General features: G+C 45.4%; 1 long non-coding RNA gene across 1 annotated transcript in view; it reads left to right on the top strand.

Annotated features, from left to right (window-relative positions):
* The window catches only part of LOC102160708, a 220514-nt gene that overhangs the window by 15812 nt on the left and 181456 nt on the right, over positions 1-23246 (top strand). The window contains exon 2 of the long non-coding RNA XR_002342430.1: positions 2480-2660. This is a non-coding gene — a long non-coding RNA (uncharacterized LOC102160708). The remainder of the gene's footprint in view (positions 1-2479; positions 2661-23246) is intronic.

The following is a 23246-nucleotide window of genomic DNA, read 5'->3' as shown; positions in this document are numbered from 1 at the left end:
TAAATCACCTGGTATTTCAGAAGGAGTTAGGTGTTACGGAGAAAAAAGCAAGGGATTGAGAGCCAGTGGGGTGGATGGGGTTATGGATTAAACAGGGTGGCCTCTGTCAGAGATGAGCTTTGGGCAAGGACAGTTTCCAGAAATGAGCTAATCTTTTTTATTTGTGTATATATTTATTGCTTGTCTCTTCCCAGACAGTAAGATCTCTGAGGGCAGGGGCCTCTTTTGTCTCGTTTCTGTCTGTAACCAGTGCCTGGCATGTCATGGGAACCCAGTGGTTTTTTGTGAAGTGACCGCAAATGCCTGTATGACCAGATAAGAGGCACTGGCAGACGTTTTTGTCCAAGGTGCAGTGGAAGATCCATGAAGTTGTCCCTTACATCCTTCACTTCCCCTGTGGATATTTTTTTTAGGTCTTGCCTTCCTCTTTCTTTTCCTATAGAATGGCAGGAAGGATGGACTTGTGCTCACTTCCTGAAACACATCCCAGGATGCGGCTCAGAGCAAGCGCTGTCATTCCCATTCTGCAGATGAAGAAACGGAGACTCAGAGAGGTCCAAGGTCATGCAGGTTTAGTGACAGAGGTAGATTTGAACCAGAGTCCTTTCCGCCCACAGGAAGACCACTCCCACTGGCTTTTCTGCACTGTCCTTAGCCGGGAACTTCCCTGGGCAGCTCAAGGGTGCTGCCCCCTCCCTCCCGAGCTGGGGGGACCTCTTAGGAGATGGAACTCTTCATCGCCTCCTCCAATTTGTGTACTAAGATGGAATTTTCCCCAGAGTGAACCTGCTGCTTCCCAGCTCTCTCTGAACCAATCCAGTTAGGGCAAATCCTGTTCAGCCAGATGGATCCTCTTAAACAGAACCAAATAAATAAGCAGTAAGCTTTGAATAATTGGCTTTTGCTTCTCAAAGCCAATTGTTATCAAAATGAATCCTTCATTCTGCCTCTTTCATTACATTTAACGAAATTGTCCTTTGGGTCTCAGGAGAAAGCTTAACCCTTTTACTTCTAAATGTCTTTAAGGCCATAGCCTCTACCTTTCTACAGAACTTTAGGATTTGCAAAGTCCTTTCATATAAATCACATGATTTTGGTCCAGATATTGCAACCCCAGCCTGTGATGTATAAGGGCATTTTCAAAAACTTGGGAATCTAAGGATGGACACATTCATTTTCAAGCAGCAGAAAACACAACTCCAACGGACATAAAAATAAAGGGAACTTACTGTCATAGAACGGAAATACCCAGAGGAAGAAACAGTTTTGGGTGCCGTGTGATCATTACTATGGCTTAATTTCTCTGTCATTTTTTTCCCCAGTTATTTTGCAAGTCAGATTCCTTCTCAAGCTGGCTTCTTTCTTGATTGCAATATGGTTACGACAAGCGATGCTTCATGCTTTTTCATTCACAGCCACAGGGCAGAAAGAGAGTTTTTCTGCGTTCTTCACAGGAGCCTGGAGGTTCACCTCATTTGCCCCTACAGAGGTCACACGCCCACTCCTGAACTGGGGACAGTGGCTGGGGGCCTAAGAATGCTGATGGGCTTCAGCCAGTCTGAGCTTCTTCCTGTTTCAGGGCTTGGAGTCCATCTTCCCTAAAGCATATTGATGCCGTTATGAGGAGGGCAGAGGCCACAGACACTGGATAGGCAGCCAACACATTTCTACTATGGATCCATACTTTGTGGTTTTCTTTGGCTGCTGCCAGAGCATGCAGAAGTTCCTGGACCAGGGGTTGAACCCGAGCCACAGCAGCAACCAGAGCCACAGCAGTGACAACATCGGATCCTTAATCTGCTGAGCCACCAGGGAACTCTTGGGTCTGTGTTAGGGTAGGAGAAACTGAGGATTGAGTCATTTATTAAAGGGCATTTGCTCACTGGCTATTGAGCAGACGCACATCTCTCATCAACAGATGTCCCTTGAGTGGGAAACATTGCCTATTCTGGACCATCTGGAACCTTGTATTTTAATCAAGAGTCTTCGAGTTGCAAGACATAGAAGCCTATTCAAGCTAATTTGAATAAAACAACAGGGTTTATTCTCAGAGTACAGGATTCAAGACCTCATCCTGTCTTCTCCCACAAATGACATTATAATCTCATATGATGAAATGTTAAAAACGGTACACACATTGCTTATTGAAAAAAATATTAATTCACCCCAGAGGCCTCTGCAGCCTGTTCAGGGTGGAGCCTCTGTTCCTGTCATTATATTTGGGTTTAGGGAGCTTCAAATATATCTAACCCGTTTTGCATGCAGTTCTAGCTAGCTCATTTAAGCTTAATTAGATGGATGTGTTCAAAAAAAGGGAAAGGAACTGAAGTTTCTCAGGAAAAAAAAATATAGGGGATAGATTGGAAATCTGGATGGTGAAATCTGCTCTCCTCATTACCCGGCTTAGATATTCAGTGACTGTAGCCTCAACTGCATGCCTGCTCTGCACTGAGCTTGCATTCTGATTCTGGTCCCACAGGTGCAAGCCAGAGATTACTCCAGGCTTGCAAGAGGCATGCTGGTTTTATAAAGTTTTCTCCACCTACTCCCGTACATGAGCTGGGACCATGGAAAAACTTCTCAGCCACTCAAGTATCCAGAGAGGGCGAGGTATCTTCTGTCTCTTCGTGAAGGTTCCAGACAGCCCTGTTTTGGGGATGGTAAGTCGCCTTCCTAGGCATCTGAATGAAATCATCTTGAATGATCCTTTCCAGTGCATGGACTTCATGGTTTCCTGCTCTTTTGAGAAGTAGAGGAAACCAATGTCTAGGTCATCTGATGAGTGAATAATGAAAGAGTGAATGAATGAATGAATGAATGCATGAATTCTCTCTTTGCCTCCCTGATGAGTTTGGCAATGTCTCTGCTCAAACCGTGTGGCATCAGAATAAGCTGAGAGCTTGTTAGAAAGGTCGAATCTGAAGCCCCATCCCAGACCCTGAATCAGTATCTATGTCTTAGTAATTCTCCCTGAATCATTCACAGGCACATGAAATTTTGAGAAGCATGCTGTAGAAACTGTGTTGACATTGCCTGCAGTCATTTGATTAATGCCCTCATTTGATAGCTTATCTACATCCAGGAGAAAGGCCAGTACGATGTCCATTCAATAGAGTTTCTCCATCTCTTATGGAGGGGTTGTATCTAGGGGGTATTCAGCAGCTACTGGATGGACGGATGGATGGAGAAAACAGGCTTCACTGCCTGCAGGGAGGCTATGTGTCCTAGTGGAAGAACGCTGGGGTCATAAGAAAAGGGAAAGGTCAGTGAGAAGTTTGGTCAGCATTTCTTGACCATCTGATCTGTATGAGGTGGTTTACCTATATCATACCATTGCCTGCCCGTAAAACATCCCCCAGCAGGTATCGATAGTGTCATTTTGCACCTGAGCAAGTGGTGGAGCTACCATTTGAACCTGGAACAGTGCTTTTTCTTGCCTGTTGCACTGCCACTCGATATTTGTGTGACCTTGGGTGTCCATGGCAGACGCCTTGGTGACCTTCTCATCTCCTCTTGGCCCTTCACTGTGCCCAACCACAGCTTCTGTTTGCAAGGAGCCTGCAACTTGTTTGGTACACAAAGCAAGTCAGGAGTTCTGGGGAAAAACCCCATCAGGAGCAGCCCTTGACCAACAGGAACTGGAGTTGGCACATCCCCTTGGATGGGGTAACTCTGGGGCATGTTCTTCCATCTCCTGCAGTCTCCCTCAGGGTGCACTCCCTGGTGCCCACAGAAGAGACCTACTCAAAACACACCTGTACTGGTGTCCTTTCCTTCCCTGTCTCATTTCCCTCTGGTACTTCCTGGGATCCCTGGGCAAATACGTTGTTTGCATGTAAATCCCTTAGCTTAGGGTCTCCTTCTCAGAACCCAAATCTAAAATAGCAAGTCTTTATCTTAGGGTCTCCTTCTCAAATCTAAGACAGTGTCTGCTAAATACAACCCACAGCAGCCAAGATGTCCTGATTATGTGGCCTTGCAGAAAGCACCCAGAGGGCATGACCTCATTGAATCTTCATAACCTCCCTGGGAAGTAGGTTCTGCTCCTACCTGCAGATGAGGAAATGGAGCCTCAGAGAGGGAAAGTGATGCACTGAAGGTCTCCCCACCCCCCAAAAAAGTAGAGGGACCTGAGATGTTCATTGAGTGAGTTTCTTCTTTTCCCCTCCCCTCCGCCCCCTCCTTCAGTCTGGGTCCCTCTATTGACAGTCCACATCGGATGCTTGGGTATTGGGGAGTAGCCAAGGACTGTGACAGGTAAGTATGGAAGTAGGAAGAGGGATTATATGTGGTCCACAGTCATCAGTGTTGAGTATCTGGCAGCACCCGGTGAATTTATTTACCATCTAAATAAATTCTAGATGGTAGAATGGCAAACAGCTTTTGTCTTCCATGCTAGCTCTCACTGACTAATAGTGGCTCCCTGGAGTCCTGTGTTGAGAGCAGTTCTGAGGCTGCTTCTCACCTCAGAGTGCAAGAGAGTCAGGATTGATTAGTGATGTCTGCCTAGGGCACAGGCGAGGAGAGTATTGGTACCCAGGCCATGTGTGTCAGAGGAGTTCTTTCCATTAGGACTGAAGCAACATTTACAATTTCAAGTAGGCTTTCACGTTTGAAAAAGAGATGATTTTTCCTTGAGAGTTTATCTTGCATTTGAACATATGTGGCTAAACCTAGGCCATATGCGGAATTACAGCTTGATTATAACTCCCTAGGGCAAAGAAAAGAAAAATCAGCACACAATTTACTGAGTAGAGCACACATAGAAGAGGGACCTGGGAGTTGCTGTGGTGGTACAATGGGATCGGTGGCATTTCGGCAGTGCCAGGACCCTGCCTGGCATAGTGGGTTAAAGGATCTGGGATTGCTGCACCTGTGGCATAGGTCACAACTGCGGCTCGGATCTAGTCTCTGGCTTGGGAACTCCAAATGCTGCAAAGGGTGGCTGAAAAAGAGAGAGAGAGAGAAAAAAAAAGAAGAGGGATCTGAGATGTGCGTTGAGCGAGTTGTTTCTTCTTCTCTTCCCCTCCCCCTCCCTCACTCCTCTTCCTCCCCCTCCTCCTTCTTTCCTCCTCCCTCCTCCCCCTTGCTTCTCCCCCTCCCCCTCCTGATCACAGAGGCCTCTAGGCTGGCTGGGCTTTGATGAGTTTTTTCAAGTCTGTGATTTCCACCTCCAGGAACTCTGGCTTATTTGTCTTATCTAAGCAGTAAGTGACAAGTTCTTTTTTTTTTTTCTAATTTAATTTAATTAAAAACTTTTTAATTGAAGTGTAGTTGATTTACAAGGTTGTGTTCATTTCTGCTGTACAGCAAACGATTCACTTCTACTACATATCCACACATCCGTTCCCATATAGGTAACCACAGAATACGGGGTAGAGTTCCCTGTGCTCTACAGCAGGTCCCTGTTGGCCATCCCTTCCATATACTGTGTGTGCACATGCCGTCCCAAGCTCCCAGTCCTTCCCCCTTCCCTCCCAGCAGTGATACGTTCTTGTTTTGTTTTGTTTTTTCTTTTTAGGGCTGCACCCACGGCACATGGAAGTTCCTAGGCTAGGGATCCAATGGGAGCTACAGCTGCCAGCCTACACCACAGCCACAGCAACATCAGATCCGAGCCACATCTGCAACCTACACCATAGCTCATGGCAATGCTGGATCCTTAACCCACTGAGCGAGGCCAGGGATCGAACCCACAATCTCATGGTTCCTAGTCAGATTCATTTCTGCTGCGCCATGGCAGGGACTCCTGACACGTTCTGATTGTGGGAGTTTTGTCCCCTTAACTTATCGCAGCTGGGAGAGGGAGGCAGGGAGCCTTCCCCCCCGCCCCGCCCCAGGTCATGGCGGGCGGGTGCATCTGCCTGTGAGGAATGCTGAACACAAACTATAAATAATGCAGCCACATCTGCCCTTGAGTTTGGAGCTCCTGTAATTTGCTGCATCACGTAACTTCTTGACGCTCCATGCAGACCTGTGTGGTGGGGGATGTAGACTCAGATTTTTAGTTTAACCCTTAATCGGCACCCTTGCTTTCAAAACGCCTCTGGGAATCACCTTTTATCTCATAAGACGTTTTGAAATTCTCAGATTTTCAGAGGAAATTCAAACATTTAGGAATGAACTTGTCATGAATTCACATAGGGGAAAATTCTGTTTGTATTTAATTAACAATTGTCAGGTTCATAGACAAAAGACTTGTGGTTGCAAAGGGGTAGGGGAGTGGATGGATGGGAGTTTGGGGTTAGTAGATGCAAACTATTCCATTTAGAACAGATAAGCAATGAGGTCCTACTTTATAGCACAGGGAACTCTATCCAGTCTCTTGGGATAGACCGTGATGGAAGATAATCTAAGAAAGGGAATGTATATATGTGTATGACTGGGTCACTTTGCTGTACAGCAGAAATTGGCACAGCATTGTAAATCAGCTATGCTTTCATTAAAATAAATAAGGAAATAAAATCATCACACCTCCAAAAAAAAAAAAAAATTGTCAGGTTAAATGGTTTAACAGCATAGTCCACACTGAGATTCTGTTGAAGGAAGTGGCTTTTCTAAAATGAGCCCGGCATTCAGCGGATTGTTGGAGAGAGGGATGGTATTCTTCTTCTGAGGCAAAAGGATGGTTTGGAAATGCAGTTAGATGGAGCGTTGCTATAGCAAAAGAATGGAAAGTGGGTTTCTTTGGGTTAGTGGTGAATGCCTGGAACTTAACAGAGAGGTTTCCGTTGGAGGTGAGGATCAGTGACATGGAATGTCAAGATTGATTGGAAATGTCTGCCATGGGCCAAGGAGGAAAGAAACAGCACACGCACATATGTGCACCCGTTCTCCAAGAGGAAGTCGTCTAGAAAAGCAGGGCGGGAGGAACAGACACCAACTGTCCTGGAAGTAAAAAGGAATTGGACAAGGTCCATTCTGACTGCCCATTATTGGAAGGAAAGTTTTGATTTAGACATTAGCAGGCTCCAGAAAAAGCTAGTCTCTCCATCCTCCCCTGTTTCCTAAGAGAACGAGCCAACATTGTTTAAGACCTCATGCAAATGAGGTTTTCAGGCGGAGGAGAGACAAGAGAGAGAAAAGCAAATGTTTTCTTTTGGCACCGGGCAATGACGCACAGAACTATATAAAAGAAATGGCTTTGCAGAACCACATCAGGCATGATGCTGTGATTTTCCTTGAATTTCCATGTCTTCTAGAGCGGGGAAGCAGAAAGAATTCATTCAGCTTTGGATGTGGATTCAGATACTGACCCTACCACATATTTACCAAAATCCAGAGTAACTTTGGACAGGTCATTTGAATGTTCCAAGCCCACTTTTCTTCATGTGTAAATTAGGACTAAAAATAGAAAACCTGCCTAGCTTATGGGGTTTTGCCCAAAGTGGAATATGAATACCTCCCGCCAGGAATTGACATGGGTGGGTGGGGCTAGCACTGCATCAGGGACGATGTGTGTGTTCAACAATATGAATTCAGGAAGGAAAAAATCCGTAGAGGGTCAGACTGCCCTGTTTTTGCCCTTTGAGTTCCCGGACCATCCTTCTTCTCAGAGGCCATGGCAAAAAGAAAGACAGCTCCAGATAGATCCTGGTGGCTTTGGTCACTTTATCACCCTTGTGAGTTCCATAGACTCTGCAGGAAAAAGTTGTGTGGTGGTTGAAGCTGATCCCAAGGCGGGGGTGACTTGGCCAGGATCCTGGATCACTAGATCCTTTCTTTATGAATGTCCTGGATGCTGAGTTTAGCTTCTTGATTTTCTGCGGCTGGGAGAGAGAGACAGAAACTGCCTGCCCTACCCCAGGTCTTTATGGAGCTCCAAGGTGAGGACCACTTTCTCACCATCTTGTTCTTTCTGGAGCCAAGTTCTGCATCCCATTTTTGAGGTCCTGGAGTCATGCAGTCATTATGGACCCAAGGAGAATGAGGTTTCCATCAGTGCCATAAATGGCCTCAGGCCGGAAGGACCTGATAGGTTTGGCAGTGCAGTCTTGATCCAAGTAGCCCCTTTAGGAGAAGGAGAGTCTGTGCAGATCTCTGGGCTTATAACCCTCTCTGCCTTCAGGTGACTCACAAACTGCTAACAGTGAATAGAGGGAGAAATCAAGGGGTCACCGCCCTCCACTCTGGTTGAATGTGGTTGAGCTTCTGAGATGGTAATACATCCAAATAGTAGCCGACTGTCCGTCCTTCCTTCCTTCCTTTCTTTCTTTTTCTCTCTCTCTCTCTCTCTTCTCTCCTTCTCTCCCTCTTTCTCTCCTTCTTTCTTTCTCTCTTTCTTTTGTTTCTTTAGGGCCACACATGCAGCATATGGAGGTTCCCAGGCTAGGGGTCGAATTGGAGCTGTAGATGCCAGCCTACAGCACAGCCACAGCAACGCTGGGTCCGAGCCTCGTCTGTGACCTACACCACAGCTCATGGCAGCACCGGATCCTTAACCCACTGAGCAAGGCCAGGATCGAACCTGCATCCTCATAGATGCTAGTCAGATTTGTTTCCATTGAACCATGACGGGAACTCCTAGATTTTTCTGCTAATACTATGCCTAAGACCAACCCGTCATAGCTCCATCCTTGGCTCTAGTGGTACAGACACCTGATCTACGAGGATTCTTCCTCACGTCAGCCTTTATCTTTTTTTTTTTTTTTTTTTTTTTTTTTTTTTTTTTTTTTTTTTGCTATTTCTTTGGGCCGCTTCTGTGGCATATGGAGGTTCCCAGGCTAGGGGTCGAATCAGAGCTGTAGCCACCCGCCTACACCAGAGCCACAGCAACGCGGGATCCGAGCCGCGTCTGCAACCTACACCACAGCTCACGGCAACGCCGGATCGTTAACCCACTGAGCAAGGGCAGGGACCGAACCCGCAACCTCATGGTTCCTAGTCGGATTCGTTAACCACTGCGCCACAACGGGAACTCCACGTCAGCCTTTAAACTACAGTAATTATTTTTGTTTGTTTTTTTCTTGCCTGGTTATTGAGAAAGGACCGAGGCTGGCATCCAGCTGCTGCCTCCTGCCTCTCCCCTGGCAAGCTGAGAAGGCCTGGAAATCTATGTCCAGAGGCAGGCATCCGCTGGGCTTTGGGGTTGGGTGTATCCAGACCTCTTGCCCACGGAGAAGAAAGACCCTGCTCTCTGGGCGTCTTTGAGAACATTGAACTGGGGGGCCCAGGAGGCATCTCCCCACGGGCAATCAAGGGGGAAGCTAAAGCTGATTTTTCTGTTTTCTGGCAGCAGCCTTTGCTTTCCTTTCCCCCCTGGGGAAATTAGCTTGCTGGCTCAGAAAGAGGGAAAAATAAACAAGTCTAACCTGAAATATGCATTAGAGTTTAGCTATTTTTGGAGGTTTCTCAGATTGAAAATGGCTGAAGTTTGACCAGTTCCCATCTGCCCTGAATTAACTTTCAGAGGTTTTGTGGGGAGAGTGAGGGTGCGTACGAACATCAGAACGCCTGGGCTGAGATCCGCTGGGATCTGTGGATCCGGGCACAGGAACCGTGGCAGTAGAAAGTCCATTCCTCTTAGGGACTGGCTCGGAGAGGAGGCAGGGAAGGAAGCTATTTCGGGATGGGCAGGGGTTACCTCTGCTGTGGACCCCATGCCTGTGACCCCCCTGCCCCCCTAGGCTCATGGTGAAGTCCTAATGTGATAGTATTGGGAGGTGGGCCCTTTGGAGGTGATTGAGTCGGGAGGCTAGAGGCCCCGGATGAGATAGTGTCTTGATAAGAAGCAGAAGAGAGCTAGTTCTCTCTGCACCCTGCGAGGCTGCAGTGAGAGGCCAGCCCTGTACAAACCGGGAAGCACCCCTCCCTGGACACCAGATCTGCTGGGGCCTTGATCTTGGATGTCCTGGCCTCCAGCACCATGAGAAATAAGTGTTTGTCGGTGGTATTCAGTTACAGTGGCCCAGATGGACTGACACTCTCTAAGCTCTCTCTGCATCCTCAGCCTCTAATAAAATGCCTGGCACATAGTAGGTTCTCAATAAATGTTTGCTGAGTCAGTGGGGCTGAAGGTGAGAACAAGTGTTGAATCCTTGTCTTGGGCTTGTCTCTACACTTTCCGTGCAGTCTCCTTAAAGACCCATTTTGCAGGTGGGGAAACTAGAGGGAGAGCATATGCTGTCAGTGTCCATCTCTTCTCCTGTCACCTAGTGTTCCTGAGCCCACCGCAGCCCCCGCAGCTCTCTGCTCAGGGCCCACCTCTCGGCCCACGTGTGAGGCACAAGTGTCATGGAGGTAAAGCCCCAGGAAGGACGACAGATGGGGGTTGGAGGATAAACAGCCTGCGGTCCTCTCACACAGGTGAGGCAGCTCTGAGGCCTCTCCTGCCAGCTCTATGCTTCCCTGTTGAGTGTGAATTTAAGTCAATTAATTTCTTCTTCTTTGGTGTTTTTAATCTTCTTTGCAGAGTAAAGGCCTTAAAACATTTTTGGAGGGAGTTCCCTGGTGGATCAGTGGGTTAAGGATCTGGTGTTGTCACTGCTGTGGCACGGTTTGATCTCTGTCCTGGGAACTTCTGCGTGCCATGGGTGTGTAGCCAAAACAAAACAAAACAAAACAAAAAACCCAACAGAAAATTCACAGTTTTGGGCTTGTAGGAGAGCTAACTTTTGGGATGGGACCAATAGTAAGAGGAGGAGAATTTCTGGGTGCCTTTGAAATCACCCCTCCCCCCAGCCCATTCGATCCAGCCTCTTTTAGCTACAAGGATACACCTCTCTCTCAGTGGCACACTTATTCTCAACGTATGTAATACCTAGAACCACACATACAACACTAAACATTTAAAGGTATTGAGACTTAAATGGGCTCGATTCCATTCAAACACTTATACTGAAGACCTGCTACGCGCCAGGCATTGTGCTAGCCAATGGTGGAGATGAGAGAGGAACCGGGAGCCCACCATTCAATGGTGGAAGACAGAAGCATTCATAAAAGAAGACACTAAGGTTCTTGACACTGGATGTCCTGGATTGACAGCCTCCTGTGTGTGGAGCCTTTTCCATGGAGCATCTCCATCTGAGATGGTTAAGTCACCTGCTTCAGGTGTGAGGGTGAATTTCACGTGTCAGCCCGCCTGGGCTAAGGGATGCTCAGATAGCCGGTAGCGTGTTATTTCTGGGTGTGTCTGTGAGGGTGTTTCTGGAAGAGACGAGCATTTGAATCTGTAGACTGTAGAAAGGAGATCGCCCTCACCAGTGTGGGCGGGTTTCATCCAATCTGTTGAGGACCCGAATAGAACAAAAAGGCGGAGGAAGGGCGCGTTTGCTGGGACGTCCATCTCCTCCTGCCCTCGGACACCTGCCAACCTCATCCTCAGGCTTCCGGGTTTGCACTGGGGGCTCACACCGCTGACTCCCCTGGTTCTCAGGCTTGGGGATTTGGGCTGGGACTCTACCACTGGCTTTCCTGGGGCCTCCACCTCACAAACGGCAGGTCGTGGAACCTCTCCGGCTCCATAATTGCATGAGCCAGTGCCTTATAATAAGCTTCTCACTGCATATCTCTGTCTGTATCCTGTTGGTTCCGTTTCTCTGGGGAACCCGGACCAGCACACCAGGGACCTGGGAAGTGGTTGTCATATGGACTCTTAGCTTCTGACCACCGTGTTTTCCATCTCGTGTTTCCAGGGCTGACGGTGACCTTGTTGTGTGGCGACTTAAGAGATGTTAGGGAAAGGGCTCCCGTTGTGGCTTAGCCAGTTAAGAACCTGACATAGTGTCCATGAGGACGTGGTTTCGATCCTGGGTCTCCCTCAGTGGGTTAAGGATCTGGCGTTGCCACAACTCTGGGATAGGTTGTAGGCGTGGCTCGGATCTGGCGTCGCTGTGGTGGGGGTGGAGGCCAGCAGCTGCAGCTCCGAGTCGACCCCTAGCCTGGGAACTTCCCTATGGTGCAAGTGTAGCTGTAAAAAGAAAAAAGAGAGCAAGCGAGACGTTAGGAGAATAGAGGGAGGAGGTGACGCATTTTGCAAGAGGGGGATCTTTAGGAAAGAGCCCATTGTGCTGTCACTTGGAGCTTCGTTGTCCACCCTGGCAATTAGGGGCTGTGCGTGGCTCTAAACTAATTCACATTAAATTAAACAAAAATTCAATCTTTAAGTCACACTAGCCACATTTCAAGCTGCCCATAGCCAAATACAAATTTATTGTCTTAGAGTTCCCGGAGTAGGAAATCTGAAAAGGCACCCTGTGGGCCAAAATCAAAGTTTTAGCAGAGATGCTCTAGGGGAGAATCTGTTTTCTTGTTTTTCCACCTTCTAGAAGCTGCCTGCCTCCCTTGGCTTATGGCCCTTTCCTCTATCTTCAAAGCTGCCAAGTGGCAGTTGAGTCTTTCTCGTTGACCTAACTCTGATCTCCTTGTCTGCCTCCTCTTCCACGTTTAAGGATCTTTGCGGTGACTAAGGGCCCATCTTGATAACCCAGGATCAGCCCCCACCCCTAATTTTAAGATCAGCTGATGAGCAACCTTAATTCTCCTTTGCCATGTATTGTGACATAGTCACAGGCTCTGGGAATTAGGGTGTGGGCATCTTTGGGAAATCATTATTCGGCCTACCCTCTTACCTAATGTTCTAGAAGAAACCACAGCAAAAGATGTAATTCATGTATATGGAGGATGAGTAGCAGATGAGAAGCAAGGCTTTGTGATTTGAAAAGCAGTGTAGGCTGGACATAGGAGAACTTTCTGGAGTCAGCTACCTGACTTTGAGTCTTGCATTGTGACCTTGGCCAAATATCATTGAGCCTCAATTTCCCTCACCTGTAAATGGAAGTAATGACAGAACCTTCCCCCCAACCCCCAGATGAGGATTAGAAGTGATAATGCCTGTAAAGGCTTGGCAGATAGTAAACCCTCAAATGTCAGGTACCATTTGGAAGCTAAAAATGCCTTCACATTACAGTCTGAATGTGTTCTAGCTTTGAAAATAGCTCCAAATTCCATTTATGTGAAGAACCACATTCTGTTCTCCATCCTTGTGTGTGAGATGCCCCTGAGCGTTGGGTGGTCATTAGCGCAGTGAGGAAAGATGTTCTGCCTGGTCTCAAGGTCATAGCTGGGGGCTGGCCTCCCTCTGCCATTGGCTAATGGACTTGGGGACCTGACATTCAAAAGCAGGTTCTGCTTCTACAAATGTAATAGAAATACTTTTGTCATCTTCAATGCAATGAAATTAGTGGGTGCTGATGTATTTCAGGAAATTCCTAGAATTCCCAGGTTATAAGGGAATCTATTGGGACCATTCTAATGGTGCTTGAGCATTCTTTAGAACAGTCGGCTAAAAGTCTTCCCTGTTTAAATGACAGAGAGATAACAATTACCTTTGAAATTAAAAAAAAAAAAAAAGGGAAGAGGTAGTACATGCACATGGTATAAAAGGATCTGCTGCCTCAGTCAGACTATTGGTCTTGGTTTCCTGTGTGCCCTTCCAGGTAGAGTCTGTGCACTTCCCTTCTGTGCATTTATGCACCATCTATTTCTCTCCTCCCATCCCCTACACCAGTGGGAGCTTACTATATTCATCATTCCGTGCCTGCCCCACCCTCCTATTGTCAATTTTAATAACCTCTCTTGTTGGACTGTGCTATACTGCTGCAGAATCGGTGTTCCATTTTAAGGATGTGCCATAATCCATCTTACAGATAGCTTATTTAGAGTTTTTAGGTTATCCTCACTGTTGCACTATTACAAGTAATAGTGCAAATAATCGTTGTATTGACATCACTTCACACAAATCCAAATGTGGTATCTGTTTCCAGGGGAATTGCTGGGCCACTTGGTACCTGCCTTTTTCTTTCTTTCTAGGGCTGCACTGGTGGCATATGGATGTTCCAGGCTAGGGGTCCAGTTGGAGCCGCAGCTGCCAGTCTATGCCACAGCCACAGTGACAACAGATCTGAGCTCAGTCTGTGATCCACACCACAGCTCATCGGAACACTGGATCCTTAACCCACTGAGTGAGGCCAGGGATTGAACCTGCATCCTCATGCATACTAGTTGGGTGTGTTAGGGCTGAGACACGATGGGAACTCCCCATATGTGCATTTTTAATGTAAAAATTTGTTCTACTCTTGGTGGGAATGTAAATTGGTTCAGCCACCATGGAAAATAGTATGGAGGTTCCTCAAAAAATGAAAAATAGGATTACCATATGATTCAGCAACCCCACTTTTGGGTATATATCCAAAGGAAATGAAGTCATTTTGGAGTGATAGCTGAACACCCACGCTCGTTGCAGCATTATTTACAATAGCCAAGATATGGAAACAACCTAAGCATCCACTGGTGGATGAATGGATAAGGAAGATGTGGTGTGTGTACACACACACACACACACAATGGAATTATTATTCAGCCATAAAAAGAAGGAAATCCACCCATTTATGATGACGTGGATGGATGAGGGGATTATACTGAGTGAAATAAGTCAGATTAACAAGACAAATACTGTACGATCTCTCTTATATGTGGAATCTAAAACAAAGAAAAGCCAAATTCATAGGAACAGAGAGTAGAGTGGTAGTTGCCAGGGGCTGGAGGGTGCGGGAAATGAGGACATGTTGGTCAAAGGGTAGGAACTTCCAGTTATAAGATTAACAAGTTCTGGGGAGGAAATGGACAGCGTGGTGACCAGAGTTAAAAATACTGTATTGTTGGAGTTCCCGTTGTGGCACAGTGGTTAACGAATCTGACTAGGAACCATGAGGTTGCAGATTCGATCCCTGGCCTTGCTCAGTGGGTTAAGGATCCGGCGTTGCCATGAGCTGTGGTGTAGGTCGCAGACGCGGCTCGGATCCCGTGTTGCTGTGGCTCTGGCATAGGCCGGTGGCAAAAGCTCCGATTCGACTCCTGGCCTGGGAACCTCCGTATGCCGCCGGAAGTGGCCCTAGAAAAGACAAAAAAAAAAAAAAACCAAACAAACCAAAACAAAACTGTATTGTATGGTTGAAAGTTGCTGAGAGAATATACCTTAAATGTTCTCATTGCACACAAAATCATAATTATGTAAAGTGATGGATGTATTAATTAACCTTAATCATTTTTCAGTATATACCTATATCAAAAAGAGGGGTTTGGGGAAGTTCCCATTATGGCTCAGCAGTGATGAGCCCAACTAGTATCCATGAGGATGCAGGTTTGATCTCTGGCCTTGCTCAGTGGATTAAGGATCTGGCATTGCCATGAGCTGTGGTGTAGGTTGCAGATGTGACTCAGATCCTATGTTGCTGTGGCTGTGGTGTAGGCCAGCAGCTGTAGCTCCGATTGGACCCCTAGCCTGGGAACTTCCATATGCGCCAGGTGTGGCCTTCAAAAGGAAAGAAAGGGGCGGAGGAGGGTTTGGCCAAATTGCTCTTCATAGAGGTTTATCCATTTATCTTCCCACTGGCAATTGTGAGAATGAGTTTCCCTATAACCTCAATGATAGTTAGCAAACATTTAGATTTTTGCTAATTAGATGTTAAAACATATTATTATAGTTTAAAATTACATTTATCTTATAACTAGTGTGGGTTATCATAGTTTAATATGTCGAAGCACCGTTCATGTTTTATTTTTAAACAAAAGACACTTGGTCCTTTTTTCTGTTGCGTTGTAGATATTTTTCCTACTGATTTCTAAAATTTCTTTATATTTAGGAAATGGCCTTTTCCTTTGGTTCATACAAATATTTTCCCTGGCCTGTGGTATCTTTTAAAACTTGGTGGTTTTTAGGAGTTCCCATCGTGGCGCAGTGGTTAACGAATCCGACTAGGAACCATGAGGTTGCGGGTTCGGTCCCTGCCCTTGCTCAGTGGGTTAATGATCCGGCGTTGCCGTGAGCTGCGGTGTAGGTCGCAAACACGGCTCGGATTCTGCGTTGCTATGGCTCTGGTGTAGGCCCGTGGCTACAGCTCCGATTCAACCCCTAGCCTGGGAACCTCCATATGCCGCAGGAGCGGCCCGAAGAAATAGCAAAAAGACAAAAAAAAAAAAAAAAAAAAAGAAAGAAAAGAAAAAAAAAAAAAAAACTTGGTGGTTTTTAAAGGCAGTCATTGCTTATTGTATTTGTTCAAATATATGTTTTTACATAGACGGATTCTGAATATTGCATAGTCCTTAATATCTTCTGTTCATCAAGAGTTTATAAAAAAATCCCCCATGTTTTCTTTTAGCATTTTAATGATCCCATTATTTTATGTTTAAGTCTTAGCTGCATCTGGAATTTGTTTTAGTGCAAAGGTGTGAAATAAGGATTCAACTTTGTATCTTTCCAGATGGCTTTCCAGTTGTTACCGTTTATGGAATAATCTGTCTTTCTCCCACTGATATGAAAGCAACACCATTGTATATTACCAATATATATTAATAGCATACTTATTTGGGTCCATTCCTGCTTCTTTTCTTCTGTAATTCTCTATCCCTTGGGGTATCTTATTCGGTCTTTGGCAATCAATGCACTTTGTCCCACATCCTCCAAAACATGAGAAAGGAAGTTCCCACTCTTGTGACCGAAGTCTAGACTTTTGTGATGGCTTCTACTTGGGAGTAAACTTGTACTTGAGATACTGATTAAAAAGCAGGGTGTGAGGATTAGGAAATTTCCTCCCCATCATTAGCCACAACCGTACTCTCTCAGGATTCAGAGGTTTCAACTTGTTGCATTGGAAAGGTGGAATGAAAAATGGGTTGACCTTGTAGAGAACTACTTGATGATAATAATGATAACATCAATAATTATAAACTACCCTCCTGGGGGTGCTGAGTGATTTAAATATGTTAGCTTATTGATCCTTCCAGCAACGGATAAATTAGCATATTTATCCCCCTATTCCATACGAAGGATGTGAAACTTACCAGACAAAATAGAGAAGGGATTTAGACCTAGGTATAACTGATTCCAAAGCTAGGACTATTATCCCTTCTGTAATTGCAGAGTTTCTGCCATGACATAGCCAGTGAAATACACTTTGTTCATTTATTCTATCCATTAATTTGCTCCATAAAGCAGCCCTTGGTCACTAGTAACAAGAGTCAGAAAATTATATACCTTTAGGGGCAGGCAGGTGACATAAGTGAATGAAATTGCCCAGATGGGGCACAATAAGGGGTAGGGAGGACTGTGGCAAATGAGACAGCACATGTCAGGTCTATAGTTGGCCCATCCCTCATCCTAGACCATTGTGACTGTGGAGGAAGGTGAGCTTAGCATTGCCCAATCTTCTGACTCCCAAAAGGAAATGGAAATCCATATTTTTAGGTGAAACTTCACGATTTTTAGATGTCAACAAATTATAAAAATCCATGTACGTTCTTTAAAACTCAGTACTTAGTTCTAAGAGATTCTTTGTAGATTGTGCCCTAAACAAACATAGATATTTATTCAACCAAATATGACTCAGCGATGGAAGGGGAGAAATGACTGATACACACATAAAACATGGATGACTCTTAGAAACTCTGTGCTGAGTAGAAGCCAGATGCAAAAGAGCACATCCAGCATATATCCATTATTTGAAAGTCTAGAACAAGCAAAATTAACCTATGGTACAAGCAGGGACGACGGGGAAGGGACTGAGTATCCTTTTAGACATGTTAGTAACATTCTATATCTTCATAGAGTTTGGGTTATACCAATACATGCATTCGTGAAAAACTAGTGAATGTACACTTGAAAAAGTATGTATTTCAATGTATGCAAATTGTATACAAAAATCTATTAACATGTATTGAGGGGTTCCCATTGTGACTCAGTGGGTAAAGGACTCGATGTTGTCTCTGTGAGGATGCGAGTTCGATCCCTGGCCTTGCTCAGTGGGATGAGGATCCGGTGTGGCTATGGCTGTGGTGTGGACCTCAGCTGCAGCTCCCATTGGACCCCTAGCCTGGGAACTTCCATATGCCACAGTTATAGCTATAAACAAACAAACAAATATTGAACTCTAGTTAGTGGCAATCATCCTGAACTATTTAGGAGGAAGTATACTGATGCCTGCAATTTACTTTGAGAACTAAGAATGAGATGGATTAATGGATGGATAGAGGAAGGGATGGATTAATGGATGGATAGAGGAAGGGATGTGTACCATATCAAGCTTAATAAAATGTTAATGAATCAGTGTTGCTGTGCATTTGAAAATTTTCTTAATAAAATATTGGGGAAAATTAGCCAAAAACCCAAAGAAAAAACTCTGATGCACTTCACACACACACACACACACACACACACACACACACACACGTGTGGGTTAGATCTGGTTCCTAGGTGCCCATTTCTAGACTTTTTCTATGTCTCATCATGTGTCCCCATCCCCCCATTGTATGGTGTTGCCTCAGCAAGTTGATTATAAGGGGATTGTTCCTGCAGTCGAGCCCTTTGTTCTGCTCTCCACCTTGCACAGGGCTTGATAGATCCGGCACGGTTCAGCGAGTGAAGGTATGAGAAAATCCATCACCTGATGACATCATTAACATTTCTCCAGCATGACCTATCTGAGATAAAAGTGAGCCTGGCCTCCTTCTCATCAGTCAAGGGGAAAGAGGAAAACCGTTTTGGCGACACAGCTCCTTAGTTCCTTCTGCTAATCCATCTTGCCACGTCGGCACTCTCTCTCCACGTGGCATTTAAATTCAGAGGGGACAGATATCCACTCGGTCCCTTCATTAGAGAACCGAGTTTCAGAAGTGTGCAGGCTGCCTCCCTGTTGCTAGTGTGGGCTGAGAAGAAAACACCTTTCACTCATTGGCAGCATTTCAGAGCAGGTGGCTGTGCACTGCATGCCCTCGGCTGTGGCTGGGTTAATAGAATATAGGATCAACAAGTGTTAGGGTCTTGGAGGCATGGCCAGAACTGGGAAGAGAGAGTAGGGAAAGGGGGAGAGTAATTGCGCCTCTAAACGTACTCTCTGCAGCTGCACCTTCTTAGTAATTTAAAAAGGCAATTTGCCATCATAACAGTTGTTAAGACTACTAGTGCCTCCAGTTAGGCAGAGCAAGGGTCAGTCTTGTAAATACGTGATGGATGCATCAGAGGTCAAACCTGCAGATATTTAGAGTTTGTAGTCAAGAGGTGGCACCACTTTATGGGCTTTTCTCTTATGCTAGTTGAATTATTCACTGGAATATTCACTTCTTCTTGAAGGAGAACGATGCCATGCTTTCTCGATGATATCATACTTTTGACTTGCTTTGGCCACTGAAATGGGAGCAAAAATGATGTGAGTCACTTCTAAGAAGAAGATTTAAGAGCCATGTTCTCTTTTCCCTCTGCCAAAAGCCATGTGTCATTGTGACCACTCCAGCAGCCTAGGTCCCAGAGAGGAGATATGGAGCACAGCCTGCTGGCCATGATGGATATGCAGGATGAGTGATACACAAATAGTTGTTATTGTTGGGAGTTGCCTTGTGGCGCAGTGGAAATGATTCTGATTAGGAACGATGAGGTTGCAGGTTCGCTCCCTGGCCTCACTCAGTGGGTTAAGGATCTGGTGTGGTCACAAGCTGTGGTGTAGGTCGCAGATGCGGTTGGAATCTGGCGTTGCTGTGGCCGTGGTGTAGGCTGGTGGCAACAGCTCCGATTAGACCCCTAGCCTGGGAACCTCTATATGCCACGGCTGCAGCTCTAAAAAACAGAAAAGACAATCCCCCCCAAATATTTGTTATTGTCAAGTCACTGGGCTTTTGGGGTCATTTGTTACTGCAGTATCTCTTCACCTACCTTAGCTGATTCACTCCTCAGCTAGCAAAGTCCCACAGACAGGGTCCTCTTGACATTATGACTTCTCTGTAAAACTGTTGCCTACTTTTGAAAGCATGAGGACTATGCAGTGGAAACTATCTTGGATAAAGATAAGATAGTTTAGGTGTAATTGTGCGTCGAAAGGGGAGTTGCTAAGGGAAGAGACCACATGGGCTGGTGGAGCATGGCTGTTAGGGAGAGCATGGGGCAGTGGTCTAGGGTTCAGTAGATTGAGCTTGAGTCCTGAATATGCTCTTCACTGGCTGTGTGGCTTCGGGCAACACCCATGGTGTCTCTGATCCTCTGTACTACAAGAAAGGGTTGTTGTAAACTCAGTAGTATGGAACAACTAGATCCATTGTAAGGTGTACCATCAGGGTTCAGGTTGATTTTTTTTCTGTTTCTTTCTCCTTTTCCTCTTGCTCCTACTCTCCTCATTGGCTTGAGTAATAATATGGAGGAAGCCTGGGAGATCATCAGCATACCATGAACAAGACAGGTGTGCCCCTTGCAGAAGCTTTGTGTTCAGAGTTTCTGGCAGACACATTTGGACTGAAGCTTTGCTATTTGTTAGCTCTCTTATCCTTTTTGGGTGCATGGGTGGGCCAAAGAGAGGTGGTTGAAGACATAGATCTCTCTTCAAAAATTTGATACTTATTTTTTAATTTATTTTTTGGCCACCCCAATGCATATGGCATTCCCAGGCCAGAGATCAGATCGGAGCCACAGTAGCAATCCATACCACAACACTGGATCCTTAACCCTGCACTGGGCCAGTGAGCGAACCTGCGTTCCAGTGCTCCCAAGATGCCACTAATCCTGTTGGGCCACAGCAGGAACTCCCCCAAATTTGATTTTTTTTGGTTTTTCTTTTTAGGGCTGCACTTGTGGCATATGGATGTTCCCAGGCTATGGGTCAAATCAGAGCTGCAGCTGCCAGCCAATGCCACAGCCACAGCAATGCGGGAGTTGAGCCAGGTCTGTGACCTACACCACAGCTCATGGCAACACCGGATCCTTAACCCACTGAGCGAGGCCAGGGATCAAACTCACATCCTCATGGGTACTAGTCAGATTCATAACCCACTGAGCCATAATTGGAACACCCCCCAAAATTTGATTTTTAAATGAATAAAATAACTAGAATTACAAAGGGAACCAACTTTATTGCTGGCAAGACAGTAAGACATACAAATATGGAATAGAATAACACACATTGTTCTTTATTAGCACATTAAATAACAAGATCTACTATTGGCAGATCTCGTAAAAATTGCTGTTTCAGAATTGTGCTGAGCATAAATGATGTTTTGCAATGTGTACAGCAGTCGTGATGTGATGGGAAAATATTGTGGTTTCCTTTGGCAACAAAGCTATTGTGCTTGGTTGTCTACCTTCGATTGAAAGAAATACAAACTTTCAGCTAGAGATTATTGAAAATCTTTCTAGGAGTTCTCATCATCGCTCAGTGGTTAACAAACCCGACTAACATCCATGAAGACATGGGTTCGATCCCCGGCCTTGCTCAGTGGGTTAAGGATCCAGTGTTGCCCTGAGCTGTGGTGTAGATTGCAGACAGGGCTCAGATCCTGAGTTGCTGTGGCGTAGGACAGTGGCTACAGCTCCTATTGGATCCCTAGGCTGGAAAACTTTGAATGCTGTGGGTGCAGCCCTAAAAAGACAAAAGACAAAAAAATCTTTCTGATTTGTTCCCATTTAAATTCATATACACCCTAAATTTTATTCAGGGCACCTTGAAGGTCTGTGGACCCCAGGTTAAGAACTTCTGCACTCACTGCATTTTCTTAAGGAAGTCCCATCTCTTCTGTCAACCTCAGTGTCCTCACTTGCAAAATAGGTGCCTTGTTCTGATATCCTTTAAGTGTGGGATTTGGTTATCCTCAGGTAAGCAGCCCTTGTGGGCCTTGATTGCTTGGATAATGGTTTTCTACGGATAGCATTGAGGTAAGAAACGAGCACATCCACTTGCCTCTTCTCTGGCCCAAAGTCCCATGAAGTGGCAAGAGAGAGGGAGACAGAGGATATAAATGAAAGTATATATAAAGCAACAAACTGAAGAAAGAGAAGCATCAACAAACCAGAATTCTTGAGAAATTCTTAACACATCAAAACCAGATTACATATTTGGAGAAACAGTCATTGGCTATGAGAGCCTAAAACGCATTTAAAAGTTCCTAATTTTAAGGAGCACTTACTCTGTGCCCAGCTTTGTACTGGCATTATTATTTAAAAAATTTTAAATTATTGATTTATAGTGTTGTGTCAATTTCTGCTGTACAGCATAGTGATCCAGTCATACACATACATTCTTTTCCTCATATTATCTTCCTTCATGTTCTATCATAAGAGTTTGAACATAGTTTCCTGTGCTGTACAGTAGGATAAATTTGTATTATTTATTTAAATCCTCGTATGATTTAGGTTTTGATGTAGGTTTTCTAACTACCAAATTTTATGGATGGAGAAACTGAGGCATAGTGGGTTCAGGTACTTTGCCCAAGATCACACAACCATAGAGTGACAGAGCCAAGATGCCTGGCTGTGTGGCTTCAAAGCTCACAATTTTGTCTACTGCACTCTCTTGGTAGTTAATTGCTGCATTAAATTTATAAGCAGGAAGAGGCTTTTTTTTTTTTTTTCATGTCCTGCTAGAATCTGCAGGCTTAAGAATTAGGATGAAAATTGTTCCAGCACCACTTCTGGATCTGGGAAAAGCTTAAGCTTCCCCATTCCATTTTAAGGGCGGCGTGCTCCTTGTTAACCTCCCTCCGAGTCAGCAGTGTTGGCAGGTGCTCTCTGGCTTGGGGGGTTGTCAGGGGGAACCCTCACTAACCCGTTCGAGAATATCTGCACTGGGACACAATTAGCTCCCTGTTTCTCTTCATCTCTTCTCTGGACACATTTGCCCTAAAAATACTCTTTGACATTATGCACTAACATTGAAGAGACATTTATTTGGTCCTGACCTTTGTGTGGTTCCTACTAAAAGAGATTCAGTGACACACAAATGGGGCTGAATTATTTATAGGCCTGACGGGAAATCAAAGTTACCTTTATTCCTATTGAAAGTGTATTAGAAGGTCAAAGGGCATCACATTAATTACAGCACCTCACAGAGGGCGTCCAGCTAGACTCAGGATGCTAACTAAAGCTGGGGTGCTCTCCACGGCTGAGTCTTTGGAAATCCCCATAAATTGGGGGTGTTCTTCCTTTCAAATGCCTTGTCAGGGAGCAAAGCGTCTGCACCCTTCTTGGCAAGAAGCTGCCAGGACGAGAACAGAGATGTAAGGCATGTTTGGGGGCTTAAAACACCCATAAGGTTGGTCATTTATGAACTTTTTAAATAAGTGAACTGATCTAGATTGAGCACCTGCTTGACACTGGGCACTGGAGGGGAGAGACAAACTTGTCAACATATCTGTCCAATGATTCAACAAATATTTAGTGTCTTCTCTTGAACGGTACTGCTTCAGGCACTTGGGATGTATGTAACAGGCCTGACAAG

Source organism: Sus scrofa, chromosome 3, assembly GCF_000003025.6.
Source record: "Sus scrofa isolate TJ Tabasco breed Duroc chromosome 3, Sscrofa11.1, whole genome shotgun sequence".
Classification (NCBI taxonomy): domain Eukaryota; kingdom Metazoa; phylum Chordata; class Mammalia; order Artiodactyla; family Suidae; genus Sus; species Sus scrofa.
This window is presented reverse-complemented; position numbering and strand designations above follow the sequence as displayed.